This window comes from Dreissena polymorpha, chromosome 16, assembly GCF_020536995.1.
Source record: "Dreissena polymorpha isolate Duluth1 chromosome 16, UMN_Dpol_1.0, whole genome shotgun sequence".
Classification (NCBI taxonomy): Eukaryota; Metazoa; Mollusca; class Bivalvia; order Myida; family Dreissenidae; genus Dreissena; species Dreissena polymorpha.
In genome coordinates, this window is record NC_068370.1 from 45,835,064 (window position 1) to 45,849,587 (window position 14,524).

At 36.5% G+C, this 14,524-nt stretch overlaps 1 pseudogene; it reads right to left on the reverse strand.

Annotated features, from left to right (window-relative positions):
* Positions 1-334: 334 nt before the first annotated feature.
* LOC127862096 (pancreatic lipase-related protein 2-like) lies at positions 335-11,322 on the reverse strand (annotated as a pseudogene).
* Positions 11,323-14,524: the final 3,202 nt, after the last annotated feature.

Genomic DNA, 14,524 nt, shown 5'->3' on the forward strand with positions numbered 1-14,524 from the left:
GCAACAAATTTGACGAATTTGCGTAAAAGTCAAATTGGTTGCGTTTTCAATACGCATGATATTGTATTTCTTTGCATTTTTAAACATTTTGATAGGGTGAAAGACGCAGATACGCAGCTTATCTGGGGCACTGTATTATTATTATAATAATTATTGTTATGATTATTATTATTATTATGTTATTATACTTTATTATACTTATTTTTCTTCTTCTTCTTCTTCTTCTAATTATTATTATTATTATAATTATTATTTGTTTCATCATCGCCGTCTTCTAATTATTTTATCATACAAACAAAGTTTCCAAATATCAACAAAAATACAAATACAAAAATATAGGGAGTATACTTTAGTGAAACCTATATTACAAGGACATCATATTCTACGTTCGAAAATCAGCAACTCGAGAGAATTCGTCTTTAGCGTTGTCAAGAAGGTATTCTGTAATTTCGTAATTCAAGATTGGCAGTAAGGACTTTGGCCATTGGTGGAGAGGTAGTAAGTGCCGCTAAGGGGTTGTTGGATGTTGGAGTCGTAGCCCATGTTTGCACATCCGGCACCGCACGTGTTACACCTGCCGGCCTGGAAGTCAGCGCGGCTGCTGCACGGTTGCGCCACGAAGTTGCAGTTGGAGTTGATGGACTCGGTGAATAAGTCAAGGACGCGCATGTGACTGCAAGCAACACCGCCGGTCATCTCTAAAGTAGAGTAAGACAAAAATAATTACTTAATCATGAAAAGTTATCTTAAAAGATGACTTGTCTGCATATAGGCGGTTACAGCCAATGCAATATAAGTTAAAATACTAAACAGGCTGCTTTAATGTACATTATAGATAATAACATGGTGTCAATTACACGCCTGTGTTGAATCAACAATATGTTAAAGTTTGAACATTATAAACTATAAATGTGATGAAAAACCATCAGCTGTAATTTTAAAATTTATTCAATTCATATTAATTATGTGTCGTATCATTCTCTTCATATGTTCAATAGTCATAAGGTAAAAAAGGGAATAAGAAAGGCTAAGAAACTGAAGTCTTTACCTTCAATGCCCCCTGTTTTAAGGTTGAACCAATGTTGCCCTAACTCTTTGGAACAGCCCGGCTGATTTTCTCCGCCGTTAGGGTAGTAGTCCACGTGACCTACTGGCTGCTCGAGCCCGAAACCTGAACATAGATGTATCAGTCATTTTTATATGAGACACTTTTTATTAAGCCGTGTTTATTGGTTTGTTAACAACATTTTATAGTTGTGGTGTAGTGTTGCGCTAAGATTAACAAGAGGACCAGGGCTCCTAAGACGCTCACCCGGGCAATAAATGTGGCAAATAGACCGTTCACAAGGATTTACTATAGCCATGGACGAAATATTGCCCGGAAATATTACAGAAATATTACAGACCGGAATAATTTTCGAACTCGGTCGAGATACCATTTGAACAACTTTTCCTACCAAGTTTAACGAGGATAACTGCTCCCCATCCCTGGCGTCCATGATTTATGACAAAAGAGAATCATTTTGAAACTTAACCAAGCTATTAAACAAATGCCCTGTTCATGTTTCACGAAGATTTGGCTTAAAGTTTGACTTCTGTATTGTAAACAATGTTTCACTATAGTCATACGAGCAAAACGCCCCTTTTCCATAGAGACATTGTTTTCCAATAATCGGAGCAATTATAATGCTTAATCGACGCAAAATTATAAAAAATGTCTTTACCAAGTTCACGAAGATTACACTATAAATTGTCTTCCAGAGTGTCAAGCGTTTTTTTTAAATTAAAAGTGACCTTATCGTTGACCTCATGAAAATTCTTACAAAATGTCTGACCACGTTACATATGGATCGAACAATAAACTTAAGACTGTTAACAACGTAAATGTTGTCGCAAGACGACACAAGACGATTGACGCACGAACTATGATCACCATAAGAATTCTGTGCTCAAGTGAACTTAAAACGTAAAGGCAATAAATACTGAGATATCGACATGACAAAAGTGCATTAAATGCTACTACCATTACGCCTATAGTTATAGATAGACATTTTTTTATCGAAAACTTAAATGCTTCACTTGTGTACGGAGTATTTTGAATACATTACATCACTATTGCGTTTCTTTACCTACCAAGTTGAATGAGTGAGTCGCCGTCCGTATGAATAGCGTCGACAAACAAAGCATCTGTAGGGTCAAGACGAACCTTGGGGTCCCTTTTCTCGAACCTGGGACCAGCCGGATCAAGGCCTGCAGCGAGTATATTGGCAATATTTAAAGCTAGGGTCACACGTTGTACCGATAAATAAGGGCAACACAGGCAATTGATTATGTTTATAAAATATACAATTATATATAAACAATAGAACATCGAATAAGGCCACTCAAAGTTACATGTTAAAGGATAATTTGAAAAAAAAACGCTTTAAGAGGCACGTTAAGTGGGCATAAAGAAGAATTACACTGACTAAATAGTCCATATTAAATAAAGGACAATACATTCGATATATGTACTAGGCACACAGACCGGTTATTCGACCGATTCTGGAAATCCTTTCACCGGCGTAACCGGAAATATGGGCACCAAGACTGTGACCAATCAAATGGAAGTCGCCATATTGCGCCTGCGAAGTGGTGCGAAGTTGTGTTATAAATTGCGCAATCAGAGCCCCGACGACCCTGGTATTCGCCGCTGCCTGATTGTAATTGATAGTCAGCTCCTTTCGACCAATCCACTGCAAACACATTTGCGTCTTCCTGCGTATTAAATGCGCAAACGTTCATACATCTCCTCGAACTAAATTGACAACGAAAGCAAAAAAACATACAATCTTGAAATGATACAGTAAACTAGGAAGGGGGCAAGTTGTGTGCAGATTAATGGAAAACACGCAAGACTTGCACACGATTCAAATCTTTTTCTGAGTAATGTCGAAGTAAATTAGTATTCTACATGTAATTACAATAATAAAACATGTATCTTGAAAACTGAGTATCTTCTCAGGCTGCATTAATAAGATCATTCGCGCAGTCCTTGATTCTGTTTCTTTGAGCACATTCACATTAAACAATGTCGGCTTTTGAAGACAGGGTGGAAGAAACATACATTTGTTACAAAACACGATACAACTTAAACCCTTTTCTAACACTGATATTTTGCCTGTCTATAAAATTAAGACCATAATTCGTTTTGCTTTAAATGGTCTCTATAATTACTTAAACTAGCTCTAGTGAGAATATTATTAATGTACATACAGGAAATGAAGCTAAAATAGAACAAGAGCACCGCCTTGCGGGTGCAGACCGCTCATCTATTTTCTTTTTAAAGGTGAAGGGACTCTCATTTTCAAACACAAAGGAGGGAGGGGTGGAGTGAAGAGGGGTGTATAGTGTGGGGGTGTGGACATTTATTACATTATCTTCCAAAAATGCGAAAAAAATGCAAAAATGAAAAAAAAAATTCGAGGGGGGGGGATTCTTGGGTGCGATGGTTGGACGGTATTTCAAACATAAAATAATATAAATAAATATTTGTGTTTTTTAACTGTTTAAAAAAAATGGGGGGTGGGGTGGGGGGGTAAAGTGTGAGGGTGTGGTGGTAATTTGTGAGAAGATCTTAAAAAAGAAAATAGGGGGAGGGGAATTCGGGTGGGGGAGGGGGGTGGGGGGATTCTTGGGTGCGATGGTTGGACGGTATTTCAAACATAAAATAATGAAAATAAATATTTGTGTTTTTTAACCGTTTCCAAAAAAAATTGGGGGTGGGGTGGGGGGGAGTATAGTGTGAGGGTGTGGTGGTAATTTATGAGATGATCTTAAAAAAAAAAATGGGGGGGGGGGGGGTTCGGGGGGGTGGAGGGCACGGGGGATGGTTTGGGTGGAGTCTATTGTGGTATGTCAGGTAAGAGTAGTTTTGTCAAAGTATCAATCAAATCTAATCATAACTAAAGAAGTTATGGCAATTTTAGCAAAATATAATAATTTGACCTTGAGAGTCAAGGTCATTCAAAGGTCAAGGTAAAATTAAACTTGCCAGGTACAGTAACCTCATGATAGCATGAAAGTATTTGAAGTTTGAAAGCAATAGCCTTGATACTTAAGAAGTAAAATGGATCGAAACACAAAATTTAACCATAAATTCAAAGTTACTAAATCAAAAAAGGGCGATAATTCCGTAAAAACGACAACCAGAGTTATGCATATTGTCCTTTTACTGTACCCTTATGATAGTTTGCGAGTGTTGCAAGTATGAAAGCAATAGCTTTGATACTGTATGAATAAAGTGGACCTAAACACACAACTTAACCAAATTTTAAATTTTCTAAGTATAAAAAGGGCACATAATTCTGTCAAAATGCCAGTCAGAGTTACATTACTTTGCCTGCACAGTCCCCTTATGATAGTTAGTAAGTGTTGCAAGTATGAAATCAATAGTTTGATACTTAAGGAATAAAATGGACCTAAACACAAAACTTAACCAAAATTTTCAATTTTCTAAGTATAAAAAGGGCACATAATTCTGTCAAAATGCACGCCAGAGTTATCTAACTTTGCCTGCCCAGTCCCCTCATGATAGTAAGTAAGTGTTCCAAGTTTGAATGCAATAGCATTGATATTTTCTGAGAAAAGTGGACCTAAACGCAAAACTTAACCGGATGCCGACGCAGACGCCGACGCCGACGCCAAGGTGATGACAATAGCTCATAATTTTTTTCAAAAAAATAGATGAGCTACAAAATAAATTATCGAAAAAAGCAAATTTATCAGTCGATATTCCTTTCTAGGCCAGTTGAAGCAAGCAGCCCACGTTCTTGCTATCGAGATTTTACCCTTTTGATTATAGCCTGTGCCATTTCGCTCATCCATGGACCGTGTTCATCATTGTAGCCGTGGATGATGAACTTAGTCTTTCTGGTGCTGGAGAAACGCGACGCCTGGATGGAGTCTTGAGTTGTATTTACAATCTGAGGCGACTGGGTGTTCGCACGGGTGTACAGCAGGAACTTGACCTTAAGATGACACGAGAATGCCATACACCAGTCCGATGGGAAGTTATAGAAAACTCTAACGTGCATGTAACTTGAATTAAACACTGTGGAAAGGGCAAACTTGTATCACTCTTTGAAACATGGTATAATATTTAATATCGTGTCGTCCACATTTCTTCCACAGGTGTTAATAGTGTATTTTAAAAATGTAAATGCATGTTGTGAATTACTTGGGTACTATTGGATTAATGAATCAATCTTATGCACAACATTGTAGTGAGGCTCATTTAAAGTGATATTATGGGCATCTAGCAGTTTATAGGTGTCTATCGCAACCGTTGTTTATTTTTGGTGTTTTCACTTCATATACACTTATTTTTGTTAATGCAGCATCAACATATTAAAACAATATCACGGAAAGAGAAAAATAATGCATTTGAATATCAACCGTACTTTCGTTTGACAACTGATCATGCATTTACGATGTGAACCTAAATTTAGTTTTAGTGCAGATTCGTTCATACGACACATAGGCACAATTTTGTTTTACGGATCATTTTGGCTTAGAGGACTGGGTGAGTCACGTAAGAATATCGACTATAAAATATTTTTTATAAACAACTGGTCGCAAGATGAGTTGTAGATAATTGGTCAGTAACCACATTTTAACTTACTCTTTTGACCTGTTAATTCATTTCAGCTAAATGCAATAGTGAAAAATGCCCATAATATCACTTTAACAAATATCTAAGACTTTTATATAATATCCTTAATGACGTGTTGTAGATTTAATATACTATTATTCTTAAATGAAACGGACGTGTATTTATAGGTGGAAATTAATGCACGTAGTTTCACAGAATTTTACTGTCTTCATAACATTGCTTATTTTGAGCAAGTTCTTTACCTGAATAGCATTTGGCGACTCTGGAAGTTTACAATTGGCGTTGTCATATGGTTTGGCGTTGCTGAAGCATCCGATTCCGTCAGCTTTGTAACAAACTTCCTCTGTAAGTGACCACCAACAACCTGGAATATGAGGCCATATGCTTATTATAAAGGGTTAATAATATTATTATTATTATTTTGTAAAATCATAAAAATAATACTACTACTTATAATAATAAAAATAACAAGAGCACCGCCTTGCGGGTGCAGACCGCTCATCTATTTTCTTTTTAAAGGTGAAGGGACTCTCATTTTTAATCACAAAGGAGGGAGGGGTGGAGTGAAGAGGGGTGTATAGTGTGGGGGTGTGGACATTTATTACATTATCTTTCAAAAATGCGAAAAAAATGCAAAAGAAAATAAATTCGGCGAGGGTGGAGGGGGGTATGGTGGTGGGGGGGGGGGGGGGTGGGGGGGATTCTTTGGTGTGATGGTTGGACGGTATTTCAAACATAAAATAATAAAAAATAAATATTTGTGTTTTTTAACCGTTTCAAAAAAAAAAAAAATTGGGGGGGGGGGGTGAGGTGGGGGGGGGGGTATAGTGTGAGGGTGTGGTGGTAATTTGTGAGATGATCTTAAAAACAAAAAAAACAAGAGGGCCTGAAAGGCCCAAGGTATCACCCGCAACATATGCTTTGTTTGAGAATGGGTGCAAATTGGACGGATGAACATAATGATAGATGGACGGACGGAGGACAATAACACAAAACTAAGACAAAGGAAGGTTATATTCATACCAAGTTTCAAAGAAATCCACAAAAGCGCTTCCAAGATATGGCTCCGGACACAAAAATGCCTATAGTAAAAAGCATTTTTTCAAGATACAAAGGGCCATAAGTCTGTTTTTAACAGATGGTGTACAATGCCATTTGGCGTGCATTATCCTCTTAAACATATATATACTCATACCAAGTTTCAATGAAATCCGCCAAAGCACTTCAAAGATATGGCTCCGGAAACAAAAATGCCTATAGTAAAAAGTATTTTTTCAAGATACAAAGGGCCATAACTCTTTTTTTAACAGATGGTGTACAATGCCATTTGGCGTGCATCATCCTCTTATGCATATATATACTCATACCAAGTTTCAATGAAATCCGCCAAAGAACTTCCAAGATATGGCTCCGGACACTAAAAAGCATTTTTTCAAGATACAAAGGGCCATAAGTCTGTTTTTAACAGATGGTGTACAATGCCATTTGGCGTGCATCACCCTCTTATGCATATATATACTCATACCAAGTTTAAATGAAATCCACCAAAGAACTTCCAAGATATGGCTCCGGACACAAAAGTGCCGGACGGACGGACGGACAGCCAGACGGACGGACGGACGGAAGGACGGACGGACGGAAGGACGGACGGACAACGCCAAAACAATATCCCTCCGCCTCTGGCGGGGGATAAAAAAAAATTGGGGAGGGGGTGAGGTGGGGGGGGGTATAGTGTGAGGGTGTGGTGGTAATTTGTGAGATGATCTTAAAAAAAAAATTAGGGGGGGGGGGATTCGGGTTGGGGGAGGGGGGGGGGTGGGGGTGATTCTTGGGTGCGACGGTTGGAGGGTATTTCAAACATAAAATAATAAAATAAATAGTTGTGTTTTTTAACCGTTTAAAAAAAAAATGGGGGGGGGGTATAGTGTGAGGGGTGTGGTCATTTGTGAGATGATCTTTAAAAAAAAAAAGAAAAAAAAATAGGGGGGTATTCGGGGGGGGGGGGGGCGGCACGGGGGATGGTTTGGGTGGAGTCTATTGTGGTATGTCAGGTAAGAGTAGTTTTGTCAAAGTATCAATCAAATCTTATCATTAATAAAGAAGTTATTGAAATTTTAGCAAAATTTAATTATTTGACCTTGAGAGTCAAGGTCATTCAAAGGTCAAAGTAAAATTCAACTTGCCAGGTACAGTAAACTCATGATAGCATGAAAGTATTTGAAGTTTGAAAGCAATAGCCTTGATACTTAAGAAGTAAAGTGGATCGAAACACAAAATTTAACCATATATTCAAAGTTACTAAGTAAAAAAAGGGCCATAATTCCATAAAAATGACATCCAGAGTTATGCAACTTGCCCTTATGATAGTTTGCGAGTGTTCCAAGTATGAAAGCAATATCTATGATAATTTAGGGGTAAAGTGGCCCAAAACACAAAACTTAACCAAATTTTCAATTTTCTAAGTATAAAGGGCCCATAATTCCGTCCAAATGCCAGTCAGAGTTACATAACTTTGCCTGCACAGTCCCCTTATGATAGTTAATAAGTGTTGCAAGTATGAAAGCAATAGCTTTGATACTGTAGGAATAAAGTGGACCTAAACACAAAACTTAACCAAATTTTCAATTTTCTAAGTATAAAAAGGGCACATAATTCTGTCAAAATACCAGTCAGAGTTACATTACTTTGCCTGCACAGTCCCCTTATGATAGTTAGTAAGTGTTGCAAGTATGAAAGCAATAGCTTTGATACTTGAGGAATAAAATGGACCTAAACACAAAACTTAACCAAAATTTTCAATTTTCTAAGTATAAAAAGTGCACATAATTCTGTCAAAATGCACGCCAGAGTTATCTAACTTTGCCTGACCAGTCCCCTCATGATAGTAAGTAAGTGTACCAAGTTTGAATGCAATAGCATTGATACTTTCTGAAAAAAGTGGACCTAACCGCAAAACTTAACCAAAATTTTAAATTTTCTAAGTATAAAAAGGTCACATAATTCAGTCAAAATGCACGCCAGAGTTATCTAACTTTGCCTGCCCAGTCCCCTCATGATAGTAAGTAAGTGTTCCAAGTTCGAATGCAATAGCATTGATACTTTCTGAGAAAAGTGGACCTAAACGCAAAACTTAACCGGACGCCGACGCCGACGCCGACGCCAAGGTGATGACAATAGCTCATAATTTAAAAAAAAAAAATAGATGAGCTAATAAAAATAATAATAATAGTAATGGTATTATTATTATTCCTTCAATTTAAAAGTTTGTGTCGCCATTTTGGTATGATTCCTGATTCTGCTGCTCGGCCTTCGTTTGGGAAAAGGGCATTACGATATTACTAAACATACTTAAAGTATTTTTTAAACTAAATCTAATAAAATATAATCCGTCTAAAACTGCACGAAACCCCATGTAATTTATATAATTAAATTAGTGCTGAATGAATTTACTCTTATCAATTCAATATTATGTTGCTATAATTATCCTCATGTATCAATAAAAATGTGTATTAAAAGTTTGATTTGTTGAAAACATGAAAACGCCGCGTTGGTTTTGAACTCTCGCCATTTACGGGAGGTACATTGTAACCACTTCGAAAAATACCACTGAAATCCGCATCTGCTATTAATTCCCTAAATCCGGTCCTGAGCGGTACATTTTATCAACATTAAAACTGCTTTCGTCAATGATTTAAAGTGAAGTGCTCTTCAGTCGAAATAATAAAAGAAAAAAAACAGTTTTACTAACCTCTTGGTAATATGTGTAGTTAAATGATAACAGCATTTATAAGCTCTTCAACATACTCTTGCCTTTTATCAATTAACAAAATAAATAATGTTCCTTCCAAGATCTTTCGTACTGAAAATTTGAGATAATTGTTAAAATTCAAGAAAAACAATTTTTTTATTTCAAAACTTCTGTATGATTGAATTTTTTTTCTCATTGTTTTTCGTATTTAGAAGCTGTAATGCCAAGAACAGGGCATCTAACAATCCATTTTTCTGTAGAAAACGGATAGCATTGGTTCCCAAAAATAACTAACGGAGCGAATTAGGAACAATCAATGTTTGCGAGGAATAAAAATAGTGACATGGTGATTTTGTTAAAAAGTTATGACGCGTTGGTAAACTTGGATGGAACATAAGTTCAATTTGATAAAATTGAAGATTAAATATAGTATGCATATCCGTAAACATAAACATGGCTTCACAGAGATCAGATGTGCAAATATTATCAAGGAGAAGTTTAATGAAAAATTTGCAGGCGATAACCATGTTGATGAAATATGCAAATTAGTATGCATGTCACTAAATGCCTCAATATAACTAGTAACTAAAATAACTACGGCAAGCAAGTTAAATAACCCTGTCACTAGACCACTGTGTTATGATCGTTTGGAGTAAGACACCACAACTCTAAAAAGTAACATTTATTAGCTTGTTTAATGAATGTATTTATACAATGTCTTCCTTATTGCGCAATAATAAACTGTCCGTTACCTGATCCATGTTTCATACCCGTATACAAAACCAGCATGATTTATGTTTTATAGAAAATACACTATATTACTTATGCGATAGTGTTTTAAACAGACTTTATATTGTAATGTTTTCTAATTATTGTTTCATACATGCAGTGAATGGAATATATTACATTAATCATTTATTCAACTGTATTTCCAAAGATAACATCAATTTGTATGCATCTAACTTTTTATATAAGTTGGTGGCATTGTTCTACTTAATGTATTACTATTCTTTTACTAATTCTTTTACTTGCAAATAGTGTTTAAGTATTGTTCTGATATTCATACATTTTCAGGTACTTAAGTTAGCGTGTATGTTTTGATTATACTATATTTCCATGCTACTTATAGCAGCTATGCCAGGTCAGTCCATGGTTAGCAAATAAATAAACTAATATTATTACCGATATATGTATGTTTGTTGCTTGAGTTATTGACATGTATAAATAAAGAAAAAATCATGATACAAATTTACGTTTGTTTGCCTTAAATTCAATAAAATACAACTAGAAACTAAGTGTATGAATTGTATACATATAATATAGATTGGCTATAAAATGGTCCATATTTTTGAGATACCGGTAATACATTATTTTTTAACTAGGGACGATAGGTGGCGAACGAAATTTATTCTCAGCGAGAAACCTGCATTTATGAAAAATATTCAGTTTAATTGCAAATAATTCCGTTTTATTTAAACATAATACTAATAATAATAATAAGAAGAAGAACAACAAAAACAGCAATAATAATAATGATAATAATAATAATAATAATAATACAATAATTATTATTATTATTATTATTTAAAATGATAATACTGATTATAATGATGATGATGATGATTATTTTAATATTTCTTAATCATCATCGCCATTATCGTCACCACCATCATCATCGTATTAGTATTCGTCAAATCACTTCTCTGAACAATCTAGCATCATTATTATTAAAAACTACCAATAAAAAGACAAAAACTTCTCTTTAATTCATACCAAAAGCCCCTGTGCAAAGCCCAAGAACACATAAGCCAAGTGTTATCCTCATCTTGTACGTTCCTGACTGCCGCGTTTGCAAAACTGATCGTTAATATAAATGTATTTATTATCGTTGTGTGAATGAATAAACTGGTTATACAGGTTTTTGAAGGTGATACATGTCCAATGGTGCGGAAATCAAGATTTCCTCGTGCACAGATTTGTAGGTTTAGTCATTCGACAGGCAAGCAGGCAATCTCCATGCAGAGTTGTCGTTCGTTGCTCTCACATACAGCTCTGCGGAAGGCTCAGCACGCCATTTTGTCTATAAAATAGCTAAAACCGAACAAACGCATTCAATGTATATTTGATTGGATATTTAAGATCGCATGCATTAAATTAAGAAATATGACTTTTAAATGTACGATAAATCGAGCAAATACTTGCGAGTTTTAATGCAACTCTTTGGAACTATTTTATTGCCCATTTACGCAGATGGAATCATTCCACGCACTTTACATATGTAAATAATTGAACATAATGTTTATTGAGTGACGTTAGGAATTGCTTCGACGTGTGTATGTATGTTGGTTTCTTAACAACCAAAAACCATATCAATTTTATAATAATGAATTAAGACTTATATAAGATATCATGGTATGAGATGGTTTTCTTTATAGCAGTGAATGCAATATAACCGTCGTGCAAAAGATTGTTTAGTATACTGTAACCTCAATGATGAACGCTTGGTATGATCATGACATGAATGAGACGCTTTCATAACAATAGTCCGTTCTGAGCCCAACACAGAGGTGAATGTAATGTAACCGTCGTGCAAGAGATTGGCAAGCAGGGTAGAGCGAAGACTTGATTTAAATCGTTTTATTAGCTCATCTATTTTTTGAAAAAAAATTATGAGCTATTGTCATCACCTTGGCGTCGGCGTCCGGTTAAGTTTTGCGTTTAGGTCCACTTTTCTCAGAAAGTATCAATGCTATTGCATTCAAACTTGGTACACTTACTTACTATCATGAGGGGACTGGGCAGGCAAAGTTAGATAACTCTGGCGTGCATTTTGACAGAATTTGGTTAAGTTTTGTGTTAAGGTCCACTTTATTCCTACAGTATCAAAGCTATTGCTTTTATACTTGCAACACTTATTAACTATCATAAGAGGACTGTGCAGGCAAAGTTATGTAACTCTGACTGGTATTTGGGCGGAATTATGGGCCCTTTATACATAGAAAATTGAAAATTTTGTTAAGTTTTGTGTTTTGGTCCACTTTACCCCTAAACTACCATAGATATTGCTTTCATACTTGGAACACTCGCAAACTATCATAAGGGTACAGTAAAAGGACAATATGCATAACTCTGGTTGTCATTTTTACGGAATTATGGCCCTTTTTTGACTTAGTAACTTTGAATATATGGTTCAATTTTGTGTTTCGATCCACTTTACTTCTAAAGTATCAAGGCTATTGCTTTCAAACTTCAAATACTTTCATGCTATCATGAGTTTACTGTACCTGGCAAGTTGAATGTTACCTTGACCTTTGAATGACCTTGACTCTCAAGGTCAAATTATTAAATTTTGCTTAAAATGCCATAACTTCTTTTTTATGATTAGATTTGATTGATACTTTGACAAAACTACTCTTACCTGACATACCATAATAGACTCAACCCAAACCATCCCCCGTGCCCTCCCCCGTGCCCTCCCCCCCGAATCCCTCCCCCCCCCGAATCCCCCCCTAATTTTTTTTTAAGATCATCTCACAAATGACCACCACACCCCTCACACTATACCCCCCCACCCCTAAATTGTTTTTCTTTAAACGGTTAAAAAAACAAATATTTATTTTTATTATTTTATGTTTGAAATACCGTCCAACCATCGCACCCAAGAACCCCCACCCCACCCCTCCCCCCCCCGAATTCCCCCCCCCCCATTTTTTTTTAAGATCATCTCACAAATGACCACCACACCCTCACACTATACTATACCCCCCACCCCCCCCCGAATCCCCACCCCCTATTTTTTTTTAAGATCATCTCACAAATGACCACCACACCCTCACACTATACTATACCCCCCCCCCCAAATCCCCCCCGAATCCCCCCCCTATTTTTTTTTAAAGATCATCTCACAAATGACCACCACACCCACACACTCACACCCCTCTTTATTCCACCCCTCCCTCCTTTGTGATTGAAAATAAGAGTCCCTTCACCTTTAAAAAGAAAATAGATGAGCGGTCTGCACCCGCAAGGCGGTGATCTTGCTTATGTATGCTCTGTTGTGTGTTGATGTTAGTATTATGTTTTATGTGTTTCAGTGAGTTTTATGAGAGCAGACGGATGACTGACTTGAGATAGAAAGGGGCATTGGTTCCGGACAATTTACCATGGGATTTACATGGTTTTCTAAAAAGAATACTTAACGTTTACGATATAGTAACAGCTGAGTATTTGCAGATTTCTCTAAAATTAGAGGTTTCATGAGGTGATGAAGGCACCTAGACACCGGTCTTGAGCCATGGGTCCTCATACATCCCCCTGCCGTTATAAGAAAAATGAAAAATGAGCAGTAGGGTTGCGTATCCCGCTCGCGGTTACACCTGAATCGTTCGTTACCACCGATTATTGTTTGGGGTGTACGTGAAGTCATGTGCACTTCTCTTAATTGGTGGTAATGGATAAATCGTGTAATTATCGCAGCTGCTTTTATCAAAACTTATGCTTCACTTTATGTACTTTTCGCAAATTACCGTTGTGGATGGGCATAGGGGGCGACATGTGTGCGCTTTGGGCATCGGCGGCGGACGGGCGGTTATTAGGGCCGTGGCGTCCTTGGGCTTATGCTTTTGAATTGTGTAGTTAAATTGTGCAATTGTATGATTTTGAGTTAAGGCTTGACGTCTGATTGGTATTAATAATATTTAATTATTCGCATGCAACGCATGTGCATGTTTAATGATACGTATAACGACGTGTTCTACAGAATGGATTTAGTATCGTTTCAGTTCTTAGATATATGAGAAGGATGTCGTAACGTTTACTGACGTCTCGAGGCTCTTCAACTGAGCGGTGCCATTGGGGTCGATCTCTGTTGCACATTGAACACATACGATCGTCAGAAGAATTGTTTCTTGCATTTATGTGTAGAAATCCCCGTCAAATACAAACACCCACTCCGTGCGTGTGTTTCAAGAAATAAAATACCCTGATTGTCATGACACCTAAACAAATGTGTTTGTTTTTATTCTAAATGGTTAGATGATAAATAATTTATGTTTGTCATAAAATGTAATGGAATATAAAACATAAACTGCAATACCTTAAATACCGCAGTTATTTACATGATT